The sequence below is a fragment of the Macrotis lagotis genome, chromosome 8 (genome assembly GCF_037893015.1).
Source record: "Macrotis lagotis isolate mMagLag1 chromosome 8, bilby.v1.9.chrom.fasta, whole genome shotgun sequence".
Classification (NCBI taxonomy): Eukaryota; Metazoa; Chordata; class Mammalia; order Peramelemorphia; family Peramelidae; genus Macrotis; species Macrotis lagotis.
The window spans coordinates 108,946,651-108,973,400 of record NC_133665.1 but is presented as its reverse complement, the minus strand read 5'-3'; the positions used below and the strand labels follow the sequence as shown (position 1 = coordinate 108,973,400).

The following is a 26,750-nucleotide window of genomic DNA, read 5'->3' as shown; positions in this document are numbered from 1 at the left end:
CAAAAGGAATACTAAATATTAAGGATAATGATCATGAGAAAAAGAGACCAACAAAGAAAAGTTCCCTCATCACCTTCATCCACAGGATTACATAGAAACTTCTACCAAAAAGAACAAAATTTAAGGGAAAATCTAAACTTCTAACAAAAGAAAGGTCATACTATGAACTCATACAATATATACACACCCACACACATCCCATTCTCCACCCCACCAAACATACATACACACACACACACACACACACAAACACTCACACACACACACACGCACACACACGCACACACGTTCAGACTCTGCAGTATAGTAGGCCAGATTACTAGATTTAGAGCTGAGAGAAACTCTGAAAGCCATATAGTCCCATTAAGGAAACTGAGACCAAGAGAGGCAAAGTGAAGAACAGCAGGAATTATTTCATTAACCACATCGCTACATGCAAGGAGAAGCAGGTTAACTCCTAATCATTGGGAGAAAAAAAAGATCAATATTTACCAAATCTTTCAGATTAACACAGTATTCCAAAGCTGTCTTTCTTGAATTGGATGAAGAGACTTTGAAGAAAATAATGCATGTTAAACAAAACAAATTCCAAACACTATCAGAAAACAATGGGAGATTAATGAACTATATTCTTTTGGGATGCAATACTCTTCCATTTAAAATGAGCCACCTTTTACTAAAAAAAAAAAATGCTATTCTTTAAACATACACATTTTTTTTTAGGTTTTTTTGCAAGGCAAATGGGGTTAAGTGGCTTCCCCAAGGCCACATAGCTAGGTAATTATTAAGGGTCTGAGGCCGAATTTGAACTCAAGTACTCCTGACTCCAGGGCCGGTGCTTTATCCATTATACCACCTAGCCACCCACAAAAATACACATCTTCATAAAGCTGAAAATCCTGATGACTCATACTATATTTTGCAAAGCACCTGCAGATTCTGGTGATAAGACAGAGATGGAAAGCTGGAATTACAACGACTCCTTTGGCTCTACAGTCCTGGCTTGATCCTTGATTTACTCCTACTTATTCACATATAAGAAATTAAGTGTACCTATTCCTGAAGTTGGGGAGGGATTGTGAGGAGTTCAGCAAAACACACAGATATTAAGATGATGATCATGATCATCATTATCATTATATTTAATAGCTAGTATTTATATAGAATTCTTAGGTTTGCCAAAGACATCAAAAATACCTCATTTTTTTCCTCCTAACAACTAAGGGAAATAAGGACTATTACTTTTTTCTGATTAAACAGATAAAAACTGAATCAGAGGTCAGCACGAGGTCATTCAAGCTATCAAGTGTTAAAAGTTTGGTTTGAACTTAAATCTTGACTCCAGGTCCAGCATTCTATACACCACCAGCAATTTGTTGTGAAAAGCAAATATAAATTGCCATTAACAGATAAAATCCATGGTCAAATCCTGGAATGCTAGAAATTACCTTTTACATATCAGTTCCTATTAGGCTAGGATCTGGCTACTATTTTTATATCATTACAATGTTTCATTCCATAAATTAAATTTATTGTTTCAGTGTCCCCATAACACTATGGTGATCAAAGCGCCCTTTCTTCACAGCCCAACAAAGAGCAGAATCAAGTCAGAAGAGTTTCATATGAGGGGCAGCTAGGTAGCCCAATGGATAGAGCACCGGCCCTGGATTCAGGAGTACCTGAATTCAAATCCAATCCGGCCTGGGACACTTAATAGTTACCTAGCAGTGAGGCCTTGGGCAAAAAAAAAAAACAAACTAAAAAAAAAAAATTTTTTTAAAGGGAAGTTTCATATGACACTACAATAGTTCTCAGACATACCCTCTATGCTCTACTTTTAACTTGAGCCTCTGCTGTTTAATCTTTCTAGATAGGTGTTTATCTTTTGGTTAAAGAATCATGGGTAACAAATTATACATTTTTTGGTTACATCTAACCAAGGAATTTAATACTTCTGAGCTCTGTCTACACAAGAATGAAGTGCATTTGTTAATCGTTTCCTTATGTAACACTAGGAAAATGGTTTCAATACTTTTGAAGGTATTTTTGTAAAAAGATTTGCCCAGATTTCTAGAAAACAGACATTATTTTCTCCTGATACTTCCCAGCAACCTCAAATCTTTGTGATTTATAGTAAAAGAAATCTGTGATAGGACCATAAGGAATATGGTTATCTGGAAATATCAAACCTATAAATGCTACCCATAGAACTAGTTCTTTAACCAATTATTTATTTTACTTTACACAAATCAATCCCCTTAGGAATGTCTATGCATGTTAGGAAATAGATGACTTTACAATGACTGGGAAATAACATTGGTTTTGAGGAATCATCTGGGAGCATTACAGATAAATCACCAGTGGTTAGAAAAGGCTCATGCCTGGTTTCAGATTAGTTAGCAACCACTCTTAACTGTTGCATACACAAAATGAACCTTTTCCTGCTCCTAACAAATATATATAGCAATAAAAGATCAGTAGACTAATGTTAAATTATAACTTGGAGTAGTTATGACAATATATATAAAAATAAACAAAAATGACCACTTCTGATCAATGAACTAGAAAACACCATCATCATCATCATCATCATCACCATCATCGTTATCATAACCTATTTATTAACTCCTAATGATCCTTTCAAATAAACATATTTAAAAGAAAAAATGTCAACTATAACATGGATATAGGAGACTTACCTATTACCCATTTAGTTAACACATCCGTATTACATAAACTTCAGTATGATGGATTCATCTCTTTTCTGCTCTTTCTCTGTAATAAATGCCACAATGTCTGGAAAAATACATTGTCAATGAAATCAAAGATGCTCCCAAACTGCAAGGCTTATTACCCAGATACTTGATTTAGTTTGGAGACAAAGAAAAGAAATGGTTCTATCAGAAGAAAAGTATGCGGGACTAGGCTTTTCCTCCTGTCTAATGCATATCAGCAGCTAAATACATCATCATCCGATCATTACTATTTGTTCAAATAATCATCTATTTAAGACAATTTTTTTGTAGCACAGTCAATTTCTAATATGGTCATATTTCTATTTAACCTTGAACTCCCCATCTAAGGTACATAGGACTGAAGTTTCCACCATGTCTTCCTAGGCCACTAACCTTTTTCACTCATTCTCTAAGACTCAATGAATAATGGATATCCATTATATAGTGAATTTATAAAAAATAACTTTCTTCAAAACCAAACTCAGATGAAACAGACCAGATCAGCAGTCCTTGCTACTCTAGATAAAGAATGAATAAAAATGAGAACAGGAAATAAGAAACGGGGTTCTAATTCTATACAATAATTTGCAACTATGCCCAAAGGGCTTATAAAACATACCCTTTGGTCAGCTATACCACACTAAGTCTGTATCTCAAAGATATTACAAAAAAGGGGAAAAGATTTACAGCAACTCTGCGGTGGCAAAGAATTAAAAAATGATGCTATGCCCATCAACTGGGGAATGGTTGAACAAGGTGTAGTTTATGAACGCACTGGAATACTATTGTGCTATAAGAAGTGATGAGCAGGATGACTCACATATAGGCTATAAACTATATCGGACTGATTACTCTCTTGGAAAGGGGGAATAGAAGGGGGGGAATGAGAGGGAGGGAGAAAGGAAGGAAAAAGTTTGGAATGAAAAATCTTATAAAAAATTAATGTTGAAAATTAGTTTTATATGTAAATGAAAAAAATGAAATATTATTAAATGGAAAAAAAAGAAAATGTGGTTCTAGAGCTAGCTCTGTGTAATCATAGGCAAGTTACTAGACCAAAGCTTTAAAGTGATCTAGATCAAAGGTATTAAACGTAAATTGAAAATGATTCCTGCCATCGGTGGCTCGGCCTGCCCACCCGCCTGTCCTTCCGTGGGTGCCATCATGGCAGAGGCAGCCAGTCAGGTACTACTGGGCTCGGGCCTCATCATCCTCTCACAGCCACTCATGTACGTGAAGGTGCTTATACAGGTGGGATATGAACCTCCTCCTCCAACTATGGGAAGAAATATTTTTGGACGGCAAGTCTATCAACTCCCTGGCCTTTTTTGTTATGCTCAAAATATTATGAGTATCGATGGAAAAAGTGGACTTTTTAAGGGCTTAACTGCAAGACTGTGTTCTGGAGCCATTACTGTGGTCCATAGTAAAATTTTGCAGTGATACCAGGATTATGACAAGGCTGAGGAGTTTTAAAACAAGGACTTCAACCTTCACAAAAAGATGGTCCATCCAGTTTTGACAAGGTTGTCAAGGAGACTACTCGGGAGATGTTGGCTTGTTCTGCTGCTACCCTTGTCATGCATCCCTTCCATGTGATAACTCTGAGGTCTATGGTACAATTCATTGGCAGAGAGACCAAATATTGTGGACTATGTGACTCCATAGTAACCATTTATCGAGAGGAGGGCTTCCTAGGATTCTTTGTGGGTCTTATTCCTCACCTCCTGGGGGATATCATTTCCTTGTGCCTCTGTAATTCATTGTCCTACCTTGTCAATACCTATGCACTGGAGAGTGGGGTTTCCACTATGAATGAAGAGTTATTCCCAGGCTGTCGCTGGATTCTTTGCCAGTATGCTGACCTATCTCTTTGTACTAATCTCCAACCTGATGGCTGTCAACAACTGTGGACTTGCTGGTGGATGCCCTCCTTATGCCCCAATTTATTCTTCCTGGTTAGACTGTTGGTGCATGCTACAAAAAAGAGGGAAACATGAGCCATGGAAACAGCTTATTTTTTTTCAGAAGGTCCCCTTTGGGAAGACTTACTGTTGTGACCTGAGGATGGGTGACATTTCTGTAGTCCCAGATGCACAGAATTATAGGAATGTTAATTTCTATACATGTGGTGCGCTTTTTTTAAATAAGCATTTTAATCTTGGGAAAATAGAGGTGTTTGGTGTCTGCCTTTTTTGTTGATTTCCCAATGTAAACTGATTTACTGCTGAGATTCCCCAATGATTCTTTTTCCTGAAATGGGCAGTTTTTGCTTTGGGTTTAGATATGATTTATATAAAGCAAAATTGCACTTTTCTGGAGGAATGGGCAAGTTAATGGAGTTAAGGGCTCAGTTTTAAACTTTTTAAGAATGAAGAATCATAAAATTCCCAAGAGGAATAAAAGCAACTTGGGGGGTGGGGAAGAGCCAAGATGGCGACAAGAAGGAATTGAGTTTTAGGTGCTCTCTGATAAAACTTATAAACTAATGACTCTAACTAAACTTTTGACAAACAGAACCCACAAAAGGACCCAGAGAGGCAGTTCTCCTATGCAAGGTAACCTGGAAAAGAGCAGAAAGGCTCTGCTCCCCGGGGTTGAAGGAGCGGCCTGCCAGAGCCAAAGAACTTCAGCCTCCCGGAGGCAGCCCCAGGGCACTGGGAGCTGCAGCTCACAGTAGCGGGGGAGTCCCCCGAGCTGCACCCCGAGGAGCACCGGGCACAAAGTGGGGGAACAGCGGGGGCCCTCTGCCAGAGCAAGCACGTGGAGTGCAGCCCTCAGGGCACACAGCCAGCAGCATGGTCTTTCAGCAGCCCAGATGCTGAAACAAAAGCAGGCGGAGCCAGTAAGCAGGAGCCCCCAGGGCATGAGCCCATGGAACTCAGGGAGGGGAGTGAAGAGAGACTGCAGAGCTCTGTCCTCTGCCCCTAGAACAGGACTCTGGGGCTCTGACCACATTCAGATCCTGATCCCAGTCTAGGCCCCCCCATAGAACGGCAGGGCCCCCCCCCCAGCCCCAAGGCAGAGGGGGGAGCTTATGGTCATTCACAGACCATGAGGGAGGACAGACCCTCACACACTGAGACTCTTGTGGGAGTGTCCCAAAAGCTCAGGAAGCACCCCAAAACTAGGCCCAGGCTGGGAAAATGAGCAAGCAGAGAAATAAGAGGAACACTATTGAGAAATATTTTGCAAATAAACCCAAGAAGGATCAAAATACTCTGAAGATGAGGAAGCACAAGCTCCTGCATCTAAAGACTCCAAGAAAAACAGAAATTGGGCTCAGGCTATGACAGAGCTCAAAAAAGACTTTGAAAATCAAATGAGGGAGTTAGAAGAAAAACTGGGAAAAGAAATGAGATGCAGGAAAAACATGAAAATGAAGTCAGCAGCTTAGTCAAGGAAATCCAAAAAAAATGCTGAAGAAAATAGCATGCTAAAAACCAGCTTAGCTCAAATGGATAAAACAGTTCAAAAAGTTATTGAGGAGAAGAATGCTTTAAAAAGCAAAATTGGCCAGATGGAAAAAGAGATAAGAAAACTCTCTGAGGAAAACAAATCCTTCAGACAAAGAATAGAATTCAGGGAGATTGATGAATTTACCAGAAATCAGGAATCAATACTTCAAAACAAAAAAAATGAAAAATTAGAAGAAAATGTGAAATATCTCATTGAAAAAAACAACTGATATGGAAAACAGATTTGGGAAAGATAAATTTAAAAATTATTGGAATACCTGAAAGTTATGATCAGGGAAAGAGCCTTGACATCATTTTCAAAGAATTACTACAGGAAAATTGCCCTGATATTCTAGAAGCAGAGGGCAAAATAGAAATGGAGAGAATCCACCGATCCCCCCAAGAAAGAGATCCCAAAAAACCAACCTGCCAAGTCAAAGAGAAAATATTACAAGCAGCCAGAAGGACAGTTCAAATATCATGGAGCTGCAGTCAGGATCACACAGGACTTAGCAGCAACTACATTGGAAGCTCGTAGGGCTTGGAATATAATATACCGGAAGGCAAAAGAGCTTAGAATGCAACCAAGAATCAACTACCCAGCAAGGCTGAATGTCCTCTTCCAGGGAAAAAGATGGACTTTCAATGAACCAGGGGAATTTCAAATGTTCCTTTTGGAATGGCCAGAGCTGAACAGAAGGTTTGATCTTCAGATACAGGACTCAGGTGAAGCATAGAGAGTGGAGAAGGTGAAAATATGAGGGACTTAATGATGATGAACTGCATGTATTCCTGCATAGAAAAATGACACTGATAATACTCATATGAACCTTCTCAGTTACTAGAGCAGGTAGGAGGAGCTTTTATGGTTGAAGCACAGGAGAAAGCTGAATTTGAAGATAAAATATGGTGTAAAAATGGAGTCAATAGGAAAAAAAGGGAAATGTAATGGGATAAAGAAAAAGGAGAGGGGGAATAGGCCAAGATATTTCATATAATAAGATTTTTCTTTATTACAATGAGCTATTGCAATCATATGGAAGGGGGGAAGGCAAGGGGGAATGAGGGAACCTTTGCTCTCATCAGAGGTGGCTAGGAGAGGAAACAGAATATATATATACTTAATGGGGTATAGGCATCTGGAGTAAGAAGGAGGGGGGAGCAGGGGGAAGGGGTGGGGATGTGAATAAAGGAGGAGAGGATGGACCATGGGGGGAGAGTGGTCAGCTATAACACATTTTCTTTTTTACTTCTTGCAAGGGGCTGGGATTGGAAGGCCTGTCCAGGACCATAGGGCCAGGTGGATGCTAGGCCTAAGGGGTGGTATGGGGGCTCAGGGCCTCTTGGCCCCAGGACCAGGGATCTGTCTGCTGCACCACTCAGCTACCCTACAGCAGAGTTAGAGTGAAAGGAGAGAGAAAATATAGTACATGATAGTGGAGAAATAAGAAAGGAGGGAGTTGCGATCAGCAATGGCAACGGTGGAAAAATATGGAAGTAACTTTTGCGATGGACTTACCATAAAGAATGTGATCCACCCGTGGAAAAAAAAAACAACTTGTGAAACGTCAGAAAAAAATTACTAAAACAACTTTCTAGGAGATAAATAATTATCCTCCTCTTGTGAACTATCTAAGGAGATAATAGGATCCCCACAGAGCCTGCTTCCTGATATAAGGCTTTGAAAATAACTAAGTTTCTCTGACCCCATCCCTCATTTTGCACAACTCAGTGGAAGTAAGAATGAGTTTTAAGAGTGAGATGTTAACAACAGCAAAGATTATTTTTAAATTCCTTTAACCAAAATGAAGTACAAAAAAGCTGACTTGGTAATGACTTCAACCCTCCTTCCCTATAAGTTCCACAACAAACCTTGTAAAGTACAAAACAAATTAGAAAAATATTATGGCACTGTCTTTGGTCCTCTCTATGAGCTGAGTTCTTGCCATAACCAACAGGGCATTATACTATGATTTTAATTGTACATGACATTTTTATTTTTCTTCTCTCCACTTTGCCCATTTTTGTTTAAAGGAGGGTAGGAGTCAGTTTTAATTTCTAATGACACTCTAAAATAGGAATTTTGTAATACTGGGTCTGATAATATAGATTTCATTCTCCACTACCAAGATTTTCTTAGCCAGAGAATCAATAGCCTGGCACAATGTGGCCCATGACTAAATGTGTTACAGAGATTTACAGAACAAAGAACATTTTAGAAGGAAATGGAAAAATAAAATTCTAAAATCCTTAAAAAAATGATTCTTGTAGGTCATATATTGATTTAGAAAACCCTAATTAATTAGCATTCTTATTTCTATTAACTACATCCATTTTTTAATATATTATCCTTTCTTATTCAACTTCCACCTATGCCTTGTCTATATAAGCATCTTCTAATTGTCCTAATGAGACCTTTCACATGAGTTTTTAGTGTCAAAGTCCCTTAAAATCTGGCTTTCTTGTTTACATTTTCATGATTTACTTGAGTCTTCATATTTGAAGATGAAATTTGCTGTTCAGCTCTAATCTTTTTTTAAATATTTAATATTTATTCTTATTTTATACAAATTTTTATACATTAATAAATATTCTTGTTTAAGAGTAAACAAAATACCCCCTCCCCCCCAAAAATATAGACTCGCTTGAGCAATAAAGGGGAGAGAAAAAAATTAAAATTAAAAAATAATAGCAATAATTGTAGGTATGGCCAGGTGGCGCAATGGAGGGAGCACCAGCCCTGGAGCCAAGAGCACCTGAGCCCATATCCGGCCCCATACACCCAACAATCACCCAGCTGTGTGACATGCAAGCCACCCCAACCCCACTGCCCTGCAAAAACCAAAAAGAAAAAGAAAAAAAGACCCAAAATAAAATAAAATAGTAATAATAGTAGGGGTGGCTGGGGGGCAGACAGAGTATTGGCCCTTGAGCCAGGAGCACCCGGGTCCAAATCCGGCCTCAGACACCCAACAATCACCCTGCCATGCGGCCCCAGGCAGGCAACCCAGTCCCATCTGCCCCGCACCCCGCCCCCAAAATAAAAATAAAAAATGTGCTTCAGTCTTTGTTCCAACACCAACAACTCTGTCATGGGTGGATCACATTCTTTATGATAATTCCATCGCAAAAGTTACTTCCATATTTTCCCACCACTGCCATTGCTAATCGCAGCTCCCTCTATTTGTATTTCTCCACTACCATGTACTATATTTTCTCTCTCCTTTCACTCTGACTCTGCTATAGGGTAGCAGCTGAGTGGCGCAGCAGACAGATCCCTGGTCCGGGGGCCAAGAGACCCTGAGCCCCCATACCACCCCTTCAGGCCCAGCATCCACCTGGCCCTATGGGAGTTTTGGAATTTGGCTGTAATATTCCTGGGGTTTGTTTTTTTTTTATCTCTTTCTCAGGTAGATTGGTGTATTCCCTCCATTTCTATTTTGCCCTCTGCTTCTAGGATATCAGGGCAATTTTCCTGTAGTAATTCTTTGAAAATGATGTCAAGGCTCTTTTCCTGATCATGACTTTCAGGTATTCCAATAATTTTTAAATTTATCTTTCCTAAATCTGTTTTCCCTATCAGTTGTTTTTTCAATGAGATATTTCACATTTTCTTCTAATTTTTCATTCTTTTGGTTTTGAAGTAATGAGTCCTGATTTCTCATAAATTCATTAATGTCCCTGAGTTCTGTTCTTTGTCTGAAGGATTTGTTTTCCTCAGAGAATTTTCTTATCTCTTTTTCCATCTGGCCAATTTTGCTTTTTAAAGCATTCTTCTCCTCATTTATCTTTCCTAAATCTGTTTTCCCTATCAGTTGTTTTTTCAATGAGATATTTCACATTTTCTTCTAATTTTTCATTCTTTTGGTTTTGAAGTAATGAGTCCTGATTTCTCATAAATTCATTAATGTCCCTGAGTTCTGTTCTTTGTCTGAAGGATTTGTTTTCCTCAGAGAATTTTCTTATCTCTTTTTCCATCTGGCCAATTTTGCTTTTTAAAGCATTCTTCTCCTCAATAACGTTTTGAACTGTTTTATTCATTTGAGCTAAGCTGCTTTTTAGCATGCTATTTTCTTCAGCATTTTTTTGGATTTCCTTGACTAGGCTGCTAACTTCATTTTCATGTTTTTCCTGTATCTCTCTCATTTCTTTTCCCAGTTTTTCCTCTAACTCCCTCATTTGATTTTCAAAGTCTTTTTTGAGTTCTGTCATAGCCTGAGCCCAATTTCTGTTTTTCTTGGAGTCTTTAGATACAGAAGCTTGTGTTTCCTCATCTTCAGACTGAGTATATTGATCCTCCTTGGGATCACAGATAATGTATTTCTCAATGGTATTCCTCTTTTTTCTCTGCTTGCTCATTTTCCCAACCTAAGCCTGTTTTGGGGGTGTTTCCTGAGCTTTTGGGACACACCCACAAGGGTCTCAGTGTGTGAGGCTCTGTCCTCCCTCCTGGTCTGTGAATAACCATATGCACCCCCTTCTGCTCTATGGGGGGGCCTAGACTGTGATCAGGTTCTGAATGTGGTCAGAGCCCCAGAGTCCTGTTCCAGGGGCAGAGGACAGAGCTCTGCAGTCTCTCTTCACTCCCCTCCCTCAGCTCAATGGGCTCATGCCCTGGGGGCTCCTGCTTACCAGCTCCCCCTGCTTCTGTTTCCTGGATCTGGAAAGCAGTGGCCATGCTGCCTGCTATGTGCCCTGAGGGCTGGACTTCACTCTGGCAGAAGTTTCTCCCCCGTTCCCCCAATTTGTGCCCAGTGCTCCCCGGGGCGCAGATCAGGAAACTCCGCGCTGCGGCTCCCAGCACCCTGGGACTGCCTCCAGGAGGCTTTAAGTTCTTTCACTCTGGCAGGCCACCCCTCTGGTGGCCGCCCCTCCAACCCCAGGAGCAGAGCCTTTCTGTTCTTTTCCAGGTTACCTGGAGTAGGAGAACTGCCTCCCTGCTACCCTCTGTGGGTTCTGTCTCTCAAAAATTTAGTTAAAGTAATTAGTTTCAAAGATTTATGAGAGATTGGCTAAGACATGATCTGCTCTTATTGCCATCTTGGCCCCGCCCCCCATATACTTTTAACAATCTCCAGCTCTAGTCTTATGAGGAGAGTGTGATAGTCCCCAATTTCACTGACTATCCATCTTTTCCCCTAAAAGAGTATGTTCACTTTTGCTAGGAAATTGATTCTTGGTTGTAAATGCAAGCTCCTTTGCCTTCTGAAATATCATATTCCAAGTCCTTTGATTTCTTAATGCAGAAGCTGTTTAATCTTGTGTTACCCTGACTGGTTCCAAGACAATCAAATTGTTTCTTTCCGACTATTTGCAATTATTTTCTCCTTAACACAGGAGCTCTGCGATTTGGCTATAATATTCCTGGCAGTTTTCATTTTAGGATCTACTTCAGGAAGTAATTGGTGAGATCTTACAATTTCTATTTTGTGTCCTTTGCTTCTAGAATATCAGGGCAGTTTTTTCCTTGATAATTCCTTGAAAAATGATGTATGGGTTCTTTTTTTAATCATGGTTTTCATGGTTCAATAGTTTTCAAATATCTCACCTGGATCTATTTTCCATGTTAGTTGTTTTTCCAATGAGCAATTTCACACTGTCCTCTAGTTTTTCATTCTTTTATTATTTCTTGAATTCTGACCAAGTTATCAGCTTCTCTTTGCTCAATTCTGTATTTTAATGAATTACTTCTTTCAGTGACCTTTTGTATCTCTTTTTCCATTTGGCCAATTCTATTTTTTAAGGCATTCTCCTCATTGGCTTTTTTTAAACCTCTTTTTCCATTTGGCCCAGTCTGGTTTTTAAAAAACATTATTTTCTTCAGTATTTTTTTGTGTCTCTTTCACCAAGGTGCTGACTCAATTTTCATTATTTTCCCACATCATTCTCATTCCTCTTCTCAATTTTTCCTCTATCTCCCTTACTTATTTTCAAAATCCTTTTTGAGCTCTTCCATGATCTGAGACCAATTCATATTCTTCTTGGAGGCTTTAGATATAGAAGCTTTGACTTTATCTTCTGAGTGTATATTATAATCTTCCTTATTACCATAATAACTGTCTATGGTCAGATTTTTTTCTTTTGCTGCTGCTCATATCCCCAGCCTATGACTTGATTTTAATACTTTGTTAAGATAAAGACTGCTTCCAGGGTAGAGGGCACATTGTCCCAAGAATTTGAGTTTTTTGCAACTATTTTCAGAGATACTTCTAGGGACATGCAAGCTTTCAATTTTTCCAAGGTAGTATGATTTAAGAAGTTTTTACTACTCTTCTGGCCTGTGGTGACCACAAGCAGTCTATCTGTCCTGGAACTGTGAGGAGGATCCCCCACTCTCCTTTGGCAGAAAGTTCTGATGTGCTATTGCTTCTCTTCTTCCCGAAATTGTGACCTAAGTTAGAGTATGAGCAAAGCAATAGAGTCCTGCCTTAAAGATAGCAAATAGTCCCTTACAAAGGATCAGAGTCCTCCCTCAAAGGTAGCAGAGTCCCTTGCAATCTCCTTCTGATCCCCTTATTGTCTGTAGACCAGGAGCTCTGAAAGCAGCTGACTCTACTGATTCAGTGACTCCCAAGGACTGTTCCTGGTCCACTGCAACTAGTTCTGCTCTGCTGAGACCTGTGCTGAACTGTGTTCTACTCTCACACCAATGCATCAGACTTTTCCTGCTGACCTCCCAAGTTGTCCTTGGTAATTTCTAGGCTGAGAGGTCTGGAAACTGCCACCACTGCCACAGTAATCCTGCTGTCTGTTCCTGGATTACTGGGGTCAATTTGCTTAGGTGTGGCCCACACTGAACTACACTCCTCTCTTACTCTGGTGCAACAGACTCTTCCCTCCATTCAACCCTTCTTTCCAATCTTCCAAGTTGTCTTGGTCTGGTAAATTCACTCAGTCTTTTTGTGGATTCTGCCGCTCCAGAATTTGTTTAGAGTCATTATTTAAAGCCATTTGAAATGGTTTTGGGGAGAGCTGAGCCTTTACTCTGCCATCTTCACTCCATTTGACATTTTTATTTTTTTGAAACATTTCACAATTATGTTTTAATCAAGTTTAGGCTATATCAAAAGCTGTCTGGTCTGTATAACAGAGAAGTAAAGTCCCTGTCAGGGCAGCCAGCTGGAACTAAGGATAGTGTTGGGCCTGGAATTCAAGAGAACCTTAGTTCAAATACAGTCTCAGAAGTTTCCTAGCTCTATGACCTTGGGCAAATCATACCATTTGCCATCAGAGAAGAAAATGACAAAACATTTCATTATCTTTGTCAAGAAAATCCCTACTAGTAATACTTCTGGAACAAAGAATATGAAGTTTAATAGTTTAGGGGAAACAGACAGAAGACCCTTTATCAATTCTTGAGGGGGGGGAAAAATTAAGTCATAACTACTGTTGTTTTGCAAAGTTACCACCAGTTTAGTGTGGGGAAAAAGACAAAATGGAAAGATGGAAAGATAAAAAATTTCACCTGAGCCTTCCTAATTCTTCCAAACAACTTTAAAATAACACCTCAAATCAATTTCGAGAGTGAAAGAACCAAATAAAGGTTGGGATAAAATAATTTTCCAGGCCAAGACATCAACAAGAAAGGTCTGTCCTTCACTGGGGTAGTGGTCAGGCCTCAGCTAGCAAACATTAAAAAAAGAACCTGACCACAGAAAGTTACAATGGTGAAAGGAAGGATCAAGTCACAAACTCAAAGACAATAAAGTCAAAACAGTTATATGAAAAACTTCAAAGAAAAATATGAACTGGCTTCTGGCTACCCTCCCCTATCTCCAAAAAAAAAAATTCCTGGAAGAGCTCAAAAAGGAGCTCTTCAAAATCAAATAAAAAATACTTGGAGGAAAAATTTGTAAAACAAATGACAGTCATGCAAAAAAATCATCAAAAAAAAAAAAAGCTTAGAAAAATAGGCACAAAAAGTACTCAAAAGACATGATTGGCCAAATCCTAAACAGTTACAAAAATACACTCAAGAGAACAACTCCTTTATCCAACTTAACTCAGACTGGGTAAAGTAACCTTTAGGTTTCAAGCCCTTCCTCTGCTTACCTTTCCCACACCTGGACTAGGATAGGAGGAAGCTGAGAGGCAGGGTGGAGACATGCTTAACCTTGCCTGGTATGGAAGTACCCAAGATTAATATGATTGTTTTCTATGAGTTACATTACATGGCAGATATACTGGACACGGAATAAGCCTGTTTGTTGAAAGGAACCTGCAGTGAGTCAAAGTCTTGTTCACTACCATTAGATGATGCCTTTGTGCTGTTTCCTGGCTGACCTAGCTGACTTGTACTCCCCTTCCCCCCCACAAAAAAAAATTTTGGTCCAAACTAATCTTGAGTCAACTGTTCCTGTAAAACTTTCTGCTTCTATATCCACCTGTTTCTGGGAAAGATTGTTCATTCTATTTTCCAACTTCTTTACAAATCTTCCCTTTGTGATTTTCAGTCACAAATTTGGGCTGTGGGCATTTTTTTGTACCTTGTATTATCTGCACACTTATAGTGTCTGATTTTCCTCCTGAGAAAACTTTTCTGCTTTCAACCCCACCCTCTCAAAAAAGAGAACAAATCCTTAAAAAGCACAATTGGACTAAATGATAAAGGACAAAAATTAAATCTTGAACACAAAAAATTCAAAAAAAATAGAATTGGATAAATGGAAATGGTGTTACAAAAGCATCCTAAGAAAATAATTCCTTAAAAATTACAACTGGGAAATTAGAAAGCTAATGACTCCAGGAAACATTGAAACAAAATCAAAACAATGAAAAGTACAAGAAAATGGAAAATGCCTCTTTGGAAAAACAACTGATCAGAAAAATAGCTTCAGGAGAAATCATCTAAGAATTAATGGGGCCAGCAAGGTAGTATAGTGGATAAAGCACTGACCCTGGAGTCAGGAGACCCTGAGTTTCAATCCAGCTCAGACATCTAATAATTGCCTAGCTGTGTGACCTTGGGTAAGTCCCTTAACCAGATGGCCTTGCAAAAATAAAAAAAAGGAATTATTGGACTATCTGAAAGTCATGATTGAAAAAAAAAAGCCTACACATCATCTTTCAATAAGTTATCTTGGAAAAGTGTTCTGCTATCCTAGAATTAGAAGAGAAAATCAAATGGAAAAATCCGCTGCTTGCTGCCTAAAAGAGATCCCAAAATTAGAATTCCCAGGACTATTATATTACTATATATATATATATGTATATATATATATATATATATTTTAATAGCCAAATTCCAGAGCTCAAAAGTTAAGGGGAAAATACAGCAGGCAGCCAGCATCAACAATTCAAATATCGTAGAGACACAAGTCAGGATAACACAAGATTAGGCAGTTTCTACATTAAAGAATCAGAGGCTTGGAAGGTGATATTCTAGATGGCAAATGAACTAGGATTACCACCAAGAATTATATACTGAACAAAACTTAATATGACCCTTCAGGGGGAATAAGTGGACACTGAATAAAATAGAAGACTTTCAAACATTCCTATCAAAAAGACCACAGTTGAAGAGAAAATATGACTTTCTAACATAAGGCTCAGGAGAATAAAAAATTAAACATGAAAGAGAAATCACATGGAATTCAATAAAGCTAAACAGCTTGCATTCATGAAGAGGAAGATAATTGTAACTTCTTTATCATTATTACAGCAGTTAAAAGGAGTAAATATAGGCAGAGATCATGAGTATAAGCTGACTATGGCTAGATAATTTCAAAAAAATTAGGATAAAGAGGGATGAAGTGGGAGAAGACAGAATGGGGTGAACTACTGGACATGAAAAAGGTACAAAAAGAACTTTAACAGTGAAAGAGGAAATAGGGGGGTGAGTGGCAGGCAATGCTTAAACCTTACTGTGATGAGATCTGGGAAATACACACATTCTGATGGGTACAGAAATCTTCTATCTTGGCTTTTTGGAATTAGGTAGAAAGGAAAATAAGAGAAAGGGATGTGGCTGATAGAACACAATTACAAAAAAACACTTCTCACACAAATAAAATCAGATCAAATAACTGGAAAAACACCAACTTCTCATGGGTAGGCAGTCAACTATAATAAAAATAACAATTCTACCAAATTAATATTTTATCATAGTTACTGTAACTACTACCATAACTACCAAAATATTATTTTACTAACCTAGAAAAATTCATTTCAAAAATTCATCTATAAGAACAAAATAAAGAATTATTAAAGGAATCAATGAAAGTGGATGTGAAGGAAGGTAATAAGATTTCAAACTATCACCAAGTTGTAATGATCAAAATAATCTCTTACAGGCTAAGAAATGGAGTGGTGACTCATCAATAGACTAGATAAGGTACACAATACACAGTAGTAAATAACCATAGTAAGTAATCAGGTGTTTGATAAAACCAAATATCTAAGCTTTTGGGACAAGAACTCACTATTTGACATGACATGGGAAAACTAGAAAACAATTTGGCAGAAACTGTTGGTATTGACCAGTATTTCACACTGTATAAATTAGATATAAAGGAATGAAAAGTGGTATCATAAGCAAATTAGGGGAACATGGAACACTTTACCTGTCAGATTTATGAAAAGGAAGAATTTGTGACCAAACAAGAGATAGCATTATAGCATGTAAAATGGATTGATTACTTGATTACACTGATTTTAATGAGATTTGCACGAATTAAATGTATGCAACCAAAATGGAAGGGAAAACAGAAAACTAGCAAAAAAAATTTTTATAGCAAGTTTCCTGATAAAGGCCTCATTTCTCAAATAAAGAGAACTAAATCAAATTGGTCAAGTCACTGTCCAATTAATACTCAAAGGATATAAACAGGCAGTTTTCAGAAGAAATCAAAACTAACTATAGTCATATTAAAAAATGTTCTAGGATCATTGATCAGACAAAGCAAATAAAACAACACTTCACACCTATCAGAGTGATGACTATGACAGAAAAAGAAAATGACAAATGTTGGAGGGAATGTGGAATGGTTGGGACACTAAAACACTTGATGATAGAATTGTGAACTGATCCAATCATTCAAGAAAGCAATTTGAATCTATGCGCAAGGGTTATAAAAGTATGTGTAACATTAGATCTAACAATTCCACTAGCCCTGTAGTCCAAAGAGATTAAAAAAACAAAAGTGGGGAGAGGGAGGCTGGGAGTGGGAGATGGGGAGAACAAAGGATCTTATGTGTAAAAAACATTTATAGTAGTTCTTTGTGGTGGTAAGGAACTGGATATTGAGGGACTGTCCATTAATTGGGAAATGGCTGAAAAATTGTGTAATAGGATTGTGATGGAATACTATAGTGTTCTAAGAAATGATGGGGGTGGCTAGGTGGCACAGTGGATAGGGCAGTAGCCCTGGAGACAGGAGTACCTGAGTTCAAATCTGGCCTCAGACACTTAATAACTGCCTAGCTCTGTGACCCTGGACAAGTCACTTAACCTGATTGCCCTGCAAAAAAAAAAAAGATGGGGAGGTAGGGGGGCTGGTAGCCAGGCTAATGGATAGAGCACCAGCCCTGAAATCAGAAAGACCTGAATTTAAATCCAGCATTAGACACTTACTAGCTGTGTGACCTTGGTCAAGTCACTGAACCCATTACCCTACAAAAACCAAATAAAAATGATGATGATGATGATGATGATGAGCAGGATGCTTACTTTGCCACCACAAACAGGGCTACTATGAATATTTTTGTATAAGTGATGTTTTACCCTTTTTCATAACCTGTGAAAAAAGCAGAATCAGGAGAATAGTATACACAGTAACAATAATATTGTATAAAAAGCAACTGTGAATGACTCAAGTTATTCTCAGCAAATCACAGATCCAAGACAATTCTGAAGGACTTAACTGTGTATAACCTCTGATTCAGCAATACCACTACTAGGTCTATCTCCCAAAGAGATCATTAAAAAGGGAGAAAGATTCATAAAAAGCAGTTCTTTTTGTAGTAGCAAAGAACTGGAAATTGAGGGAATGCCCATCAATTGGGAAGGCTGAACAAACTGTGTTATATGGATGTCATGAAACACTATATTCTGCAAGAAATTATGAGCTGCCACACTTTAGAAAAGTTTGAAAAGACTGCATGAGCAGTCCTGAAGTGTGCAGAACAAGGATAACATTGTACATATTAACAGCAAGTGTGAGATGGATCAGCTATTATGGACACAACTCCTCTCAACATTTCAATGATCAAAGACAACCCTGAGGGATCTGGTATGGAAAATGATATCCATAGCCAGAAAGAAACAAAATAAACTATGAACGAGTCAGAATGTAGAGCAAAAATACTACGTTCACTTTTTAAAATTCATTTTGTTTTTTCTTTCTTTCTCTTGGTATTTTCACCCTCAGACCTTTTCTCTTTTATAACATGTCTAATATGGAAATGTGTTAAAAACAATCATACATGTCCAACTTTTATCAGATTGGTCAGGAGAGTGGTAGACAAATGTGGAACTCATAAATTTGTAAATGGATGAATGTTGAAAATTACCTTTGCATGTAATTGGAAAAAATAAAATGAAAATTAAAAAAGTTAAAAATTATTACTACATGTTTTTAAGATAAAATGTAAACAAATTTAGAAAAAGAAAAAAGTTAACTCCAAACTTTATTTTAACATAATATAATCTTTTTCATATTCAAAATTTCTATAAATGTTATTTCAAAGCATCTTGGAGTAAAATCACCAGAGGGAGTGGGAAAATTATGCTAATTTGTAACTTTTTCTGTTTCTGCCTGTCTCCCTCAGAAATGTTGTGATTTTTAATTTATGATAAATTAAATAAAATCATTTTTGGCACAAATGTGACTAAAATATAGAGAATAATAATAATGTGATATCAAATATACTAGTGTTCTCACTATGGTCTATTTTATATACCTGAAATATATTAAAATCCATTAAATGCAAAACTGAGTCAAAGGTTTTGTGCTCATCAACAAAGGCAGGGTAAATATCATTAATGTAAACATTAAATGGGAAGATGGTGGAGAGAAGCCAGAAAATTGTCTGACCTCTCCCCAGTTTCCCTAGTAAACAACATTAAATCAAGCCTCTAAATGGATTCTGGAGTAACAGAACCTACAAAAAGACAAGAGTGAAAAAAATTTCCAGTTGAAGACAACTGAAGACCTTTGGGAAAGGTTCATCTCATTTGGATAAAAGGAGAGCACAGTCCAGAATAGTTAGCATCTGGGCAAGCCAACAGGAAGCTTTTAGCCACAGCACAAATCAACAACCAACCAAGGCCTCAAAATTGTGTCTCAACAGATAAGCGGCACAGCACGCCAACTGTGAGACCTTTAGCCCTAATCTAGGAGGCAAACTGATAGCCATAGGACAGAACAGGAGCAACCTAGGACAGGTGACCCTAGCAAAACGGCTAAGCCACCAGGTCTGTGAGACCCCAGTGAAAGAAGCTTAGAACAGAGGCTCCTGTACCACAGGAGTTGAGCTAAACTTTAAAAATGAGCAAAAAATAAAAATAAAAAAGAGCCCTGACCACAGAAATTCTTCGATGTCAACAAGGAAGATAAAAATACAACCTCAGAAGATGACAAAAATGTCAAAATTGCCTACATATAAAACCTCAAAGGGAAATATAAATTGGTCTTGAGAACAAAAAGAACTCTTAGAAGAGTTCAAAAGGGAATTTAAAATTCAAGTAAGAGATAAAAACTCTCTCTCTTCAATAAAATCTGTCGGGAAAATTGGAAGTTAGTATGGAAGAAACTTGGATTAGACCAACACCTCACATCCTATACTAAGATAAGATCAAAATGGATACAGGATTTAGACATAAAAAACACTATTATAAGCAAACTAGAAGATCAAGGAGTAGTATACCTGTGAAATCTGTAGAAAGAGAAACAGTTTATGATCAAGGAAGAGATGGAGAACACCATTAAAAACAAACAAGATAATTTTGATTACATTAAATTGAAAAGCTTTTGCAAAGACAAAATCACTGCAACCAAGATCAAGAGATGTAGTAAATTGGGAAACAATTTTTACAACTAGTATTTCTGACAAAGGACTCATTTCTAAAATATACAGAGAACTGAGTCAAATTTTCAAAAAAACAAGCCATTCCCCAATTGGCAAATGATCAAAGGATATACAAAAGCAATTTACAGATGAGGAAAAATCAAAGCAATCCATAATCATATGAAAAACTGCTCTAGATCACTACTTATTAAAGAAATGCAAATTAAAGCATCTCTGAGGTACCACCTCACACTTATCAGACTGGCCAATATGACCAGAAAGGTCAATGATCAATATTGGAAGACATGTAGGAAATCTGGGACACTAATGAATTGCTGGTGGAGCTGTGACCTCATCCAACCCTTCTGGAGAGCAATTTGGAATTTCGCCCAAAGGGCAACAAAAATGTGCATACTCTTTGATCCAGCAATACCACTACTGGGTCTATACTCTGAAGAAATTATGAAAAAGGGTAAAAAACATCACTTATACAAAAATATTCATAAGCAGCCCTGTTTGTGGTGGCAAAGAATTGGAAATTAAGTGAATGTCCTTCAGTTGGGGAATGGCTTAACAGAGTGTGGTATATGTATGTCATGGAACACTATTGTTCTATGAGAAACCAGAAGGGATGGGAATTCAGGGAAGTATGGAAGGATTTGCGTGAACTGATGCTAAATGAGATGAGCAGAACCAGAAAAACACTGTACACCCTAACAGCAACATGGGACTGATGATCAATCTTGATGGACTTGCTCATTACATTAGTGCAGACAATTTTGGGCTATCTACAATGAAGAATACCATCTGTATCCAAAGAAAGAATTGTGGAGTTTGAGTTTAGGGGAAAAAACCCTTATATTATGTAATTTTACTATCTCTTACATTTTATTTTTCTTCCTTAAAGATATGATTTCTCTCTTATCACATTCAACTTAGATCAGTGTATACCATGGAAACAATGTAAAGACGAACAGAATACCTTCTATGGGAGGGGCGGGGGAGGGAAGCAAGAATGGGGGGAAAAATTGTAAAACTCAAAATAAATAAAATCTTTCTTCAAAAAAAATTCAAGTAAGAAAGGTAGAAGAAAAACTGGGGGAAAATGAATCATGAAAAAAGTTACACAAGTTTGGAAAAGGAAGCACAAAAACTGACTGAAGAAAACAACTCCTTAGAAAACAAAATTGGACAAATTGGTGAGGTAGGATGCGGGGGGAGATCCACTGAAGAAAACCAAATGGAAAAGGAGGTAAAAAGCTAACTGAAGAAAATAATTCCTTAAAAATTATAATTAGCCAAGTGGAAGTTAATGACAAATGAAATCAAAAGAATGAAAAAAAAAATAGAAACTTAAAATACCTCACTGGAAAAACAAATGACTTGAAAATAGATCCAGGAAAGATAATTTAAAATTTACTTGATCAAATTTACTTGACTTGATCCAAAAAGGAGCCTAGGCAGCATCTTTCATGAAATTATCCTAGGTGGGGCAGTGGATAAAGCACCAGCCTTGGAGTCAGGAGTACCTGGGTTTCAAATTTGCTCTCAGACACTTAATAATTACCTAGCTGTGTGGCCTTGGGCAAGCCACTTAACCCCATTTGCCTTGCAAAAACCTTAAAATATATAGATAGATAGATAGATAGATAGATAGATAGATAGATAGATAGATAGATAGATAGATATCAAAGAAAACTGCACTAATATCCTAGAACCAGAGGTCAAAATAGAAACCGAAAGAGTATATCAATCACTTCCTTAAAGAGATCTCAAGAATTTTTGCAGCCAAATTCCTAGGAGCCAAAGAGAAACAGTTCAAATATCAAGGAATCACAGTCAGGATTACACAGGACTCAGCAGCTTCTACATTAAATGATCAAAGGGCTTGAAATATGATGTTCCAAGAGAATTTGCTTTACATCTAAGAATCAACTACCTAGTAAAATTAAACATAATCTTTCAGGGGAAAAGATGAACATTCAAACTTTCCTGATAAAAAGACAAAAGCTGATCAATTTGGTCTTAAATAGAAGACTCAGGATTATAAGAAAGGGAAACAGCAAAAAAAAAACCCATAATATATCAATTTTTAAATCCCTACATGGGAAGATGATACTTGTAACTCTTGAGAACTATTTATCAGGGCAGCTAAAAGTATACTTAGAGGGTATAGGCACATAAGATGACTTTGATGTGAAGATTAAAAAGATATTTTAAAAATTTAGTTAAGGGGAGAAAGAAAGGATTGTACTGCGGAGGCAGAATGAGGTAAATTATATCACATCAAGGAAAGAAGGGAGGCTGTAATCATTATTTGAACCTTACTTTCATTGGTTCGAAGAGGGAATAACATACACTTCAGCTGGGTAGAGAACTCTATCTAAACCTATAGGGAAATAGGAGGGAGGAAGGGAAAGGGAAAGAAAAGGGAGGAAAGTCTGACAGAAGAGAGGGCAGAAGTTGAAAGGGAAAGGGGAAAGAAAAGAAAGGGAAACTGACAGAAGGGAGGGAAGATTGAAGGAGGCAATGGTCAGAAGCAAAATAATGGTGAGGAAGGGTAGGATGAAAGAAGAGAGGAAAGTATAAAAAGGAGAAAAATAGGACAGAAGGAAAAACAGAGTTATGATCATAATTGTGAATGTGAATGGTATGGACTCTTCCATAAAATGAAAACAAATGGCAGGGTGGATTAAAAGCCAGAATACCACAAGATGTTGTTTTAAAATAAATACTTCTTAGACAAAGACACACAGAGTAAAGGTCAAAGGCTGGAGCAGAACATAATATGCTTCTGTTGAAATAAAAAAAAAGTAAGGTAGCAATCCTTATCTCAGACAAAATAAAAGCAAAATTATCGCTGATTAAAAGAAACAAAAAAGAAAACTGCATCATGCTAAAAGGTACCAAGATAAATGAAATATCAATATTAAACCTATGAACTAAATGGTATAGTATCCAAGTTAAGTGAGTTATAGGAAAAAATAGGCGTAAAATTATACTAGTGGGAAACCTCACGCTCCTCTTCTCAGAAACAGCTAAATCTAAGCACAATATAAATAAGAAAGAAATTAAAGAGGTGGTAGAGTTTAAGAAAATGACAGACATCTGGAGAAAACTGAATGGAGATAGAAATGTCTTTTTCTTAGTGGTACAAGGCATGAACAAAAAAACTGACCATATATTTGTGCATTAAAAACCCCATAATTAAATGCAGAAAGATAGAAAATGTTAACTGCATCTTTCTCAAATTGTGATGCAATAAAAATTACATGAAGGGCCATGAAATAAATATTAAAAATTAATTAAAAACTAAATAATCAAATCCTACAGAATGAATGAATCAAACAACAAATCACACAATAATTTCCACAAAGAGAACGACAATAATGAGACAACAGACCAAAATTTATGGGATGAAACTTACACAGTGTTATGGGAAAATTTTATATCTCTAAATGCTTATCTGAATAAAATAGAGAAAGAGCAGATGAATGAATTAGGCATGCAAATTAAAAAGCTCAAAAAGAACAAATCAAAAATCCTCAATTAAATACCAAATTAGAAATTCTGAAAATCAAAGGATTAATAAAACTGAAAAACAAGAAAATTATTGAATAAAAAATAATTATTGAATGAATTAAAAAAAACTAAGAGCTGGTTTTATAGGAGAGGAATAGCAATAAACCAGATAAACCTTTGGTTAATCCGATTTTTTTAAAAAAATTGCCAGTATCAAAAATGAAAAGGGTGAATTGAATTCACCATGAAGAGGAAATTAAAGCAATAATTAGGAACTATTTTGTCCAATGGTATGCCAATAAATCTGATAATCTAAGTGAAATGGATGAATATTTACAAAAATGTAAATTGTCCAAATTAACACAAAAGGAAATAAAATATCTAAAAATCTCATTTTAGAAAAAAAATTGAACAAGTCATCAATGTACTCTGTAAAACAAAATCTCCAGTGATTTCTTCAAAAAATTTAAAGAACACTTAATTCCAATATTATTGGAAAAATAGGCACAAAAAATCTAAATTAATTATTAGCAAAGAGATAATAGCAATTCATCAAGAGTATAATTATGTATCAGGAATGCAGGACGGTTTACTATTAGGAAAACTATTCATATGACCATAACAATAACAAAACCAACAAAAAACGATATGATTATCTCAACAGATTCAGGAAAAGCTTTTGGCAAAATACAGTACCCATTCCTATTAAAAATACTACAGAGTGTTGGAATAAATAAAGCTTTCCTTTTTTCTTTTTAGGTTTTTTGCAAGGCAAATGGGGTTAAGTGGCTTGCCCAAGGCCACACAGCTAGGTAATTATTAAGTGTCTAAGACCGGATTTGAACCCAGGTACTCCTGACTCCAAGGCCAGTGCTTTATCCACTACAGCACCTAGCTGCCCCAATAAAGTAGTTCTTACCTAAAACTATTAGTAGGCCATATCTGTAAAGGAGATAACATCAGGATGAGACAAAAATGTCCATTATCATCACTATTATTCAATATTGTACTAGAAATGTTAGTTGTAGCAGTAAAAGAAAAAGAAATTGAAAGAATTAAGCTAGGCAAAGAAGAAACAAAGCAATATATGCAGATGATGTTGCTGTTATATTCAGAATCCTAGAGAATCAATTAAAAAATTACTTGAAGTAATTAACAACTTTAGCAAAGTTACAGGATATAAAATAAACCCACATAAATCATCAGCATCTCCTGATATTATTAAATAAGTTCAACAAGAAGAGATAAGAGAAATTCCATTTAAAATAATTGTAGACAATATAAAGTATTTCAGAGTCTACTTACTAATACAAACAGGAACTATATGAACACAATTATAAAATATTGTTCATACAAATAAAATCAGATCTAAACAAATTGCTCATGGGTAGGCTGAGCCAAGGAAATAAAAATGACAATTATATCTAAATTAAAATATTCAATACCATACCAATCAAACTACCAAAAAATTGATTCTTAGAACAAGGAAACAAAAACAAAATTCACCTGCAAAAATATCAAGGGAATTAATGAAAAGAAAAATGCAAAAGAAAGGTAGCCTAGCCATACCAGATCTAAAAATGTTTTAAAACAGCAAACATCAAAACTGTTTGGTACTAGCTAAGAAAAAGAGTGGCAGATCAGTGAAAAAGATTAGGTACACAAGATACAGAAATAAAAGATTATAGTAATTGTTTGATAAACTAAAATATTCCAGCTTCTGGCATAAGAATTTACTATTTGACAAAAACTGCTGGTAAAAAACTGGAAAATAGTATAGGAGAGGCTATGCATAGACTGACATCTCACAAAATATACTATGTTAAGGTCAAAATGGATACAAGATTTAAAAGAAAATTAAGAGAGCAAAGAATAGTTTACTTCTCATATCTTTGGAAAAGGTTAGAATATACAATCAAATAAAAGGAAGAGAACATCATGAGATGCAAAATGGATAATTTTGATTAAATTAAACTTAAAAGTCTTTGCACAAACAAAACCTATGCAGCCAAGATTATTAGAAGGAAAGCATAAAAATAGTAAACAATTTTTACAGCCAGAGTTCTGAAAAAGGCTTTATTTCTAAAATATATAGAAAACAACTCCTTCTCCAATTGATAAATGGTTAAAGGATATGAACAGGCAGTTTTCAGTTTTCAGAAAACTTAAAGCTATCTGAAGTCATATGAAAAAATGTTTTAAATCATTATTGATTAGAGAAATGCAAATTAAAACAACCTTACTCCTATCAATTTAGCTAATATTTAAGAAAAGGAAAAAAATAAATGATAGAGAAGATGTGGGAAAATTAAGGAATTCATTGTTGATAAACTATGGATTCAACCATTCTGTAGGGCAATTTGGAACTGTGTATACCCTTTGATCCAGTAACACCAATACTAGTTCTGTACCTGAGAGAGAATATTAAAAAAAAAGACCCACAATATACAAAAATATTAAGAGCAGCTATCTTTTGTAGTGGCAAAAAAATTGGAAATTGAAGAAAAGCCCATCAATTGAGGAATGATTGAACAAGCTGAGGTTAATTAATGTAATGAAATTCTATTATTCTATAAGAAATAATGAGCAGGCAAATTTCCAAAAATCCTGGAAAGACATTTTTTTTTTTTTGGCAAGGCAATGGTGATTTACCCAAATAATTTGCCCAAGTGATTTGCCCAAGGTCACACAGCTAGGTAATTATTAAATATCTGAGGCTATATTTGAACTCAGGTCCTTGACTCCAGGGCTGGTGCCCTATCCACCACATCACCTAGCTGCCCTCCCTCCACCTCCCCAAAAGACTTAAATGAACTGATACTGAGTGAAGTGAATAGAACCAGAACATTGTACACAATAACAGCAACACTGTGTGATGATCAACTATGATAAATGTAATCAACAATGTAGTGAACAAAAATAAATCCAAGAGACTCATGAGAAAAAATGTCATCCACATGCAGAGGAACAACTATGGAGTCTAAATGAAAATTGAAGTATAATATTTTCACTTTTTTTGCATGTATGA

General features: G+C 36.6%; 1 protein-coding gene and 1 pseudogene across 10 annotated transcripts in view; one reads left to right on the top strand and one right to left on the bottom strand.

The window, feature by feature from the left end:
- Window positions 1-26,750, bottom strand: part of RAD54L2 (RAD54 like 2) — a 248,935-nt gene that overhangs the window by 143,132 nt on the left and 79,053 nt on the right. Inside the window, exon 3 of one of the 10 annotated variants that reach the window (XM_074198071.1) lies at window positions 2,700-4,712. The exons of 8 other annotated variants lie outside the window; for them this stretch is intronic. The gene's annotated coding sequence lies outside the window, so the exon portion shown is untranslated. Of the gene's footprint in view, window positions 1-2,699; window positions 5,334-26,750 lie in introns of those variants that run through there. One more of the 10 variants, XM_074198073.1, reaches the window with a different exon arrangement.
- LOC141496526 (mitochondrial carrier homolog 2-like) lies at window positions 3,900-12,733 on the top strand (annotated as a pseudogene).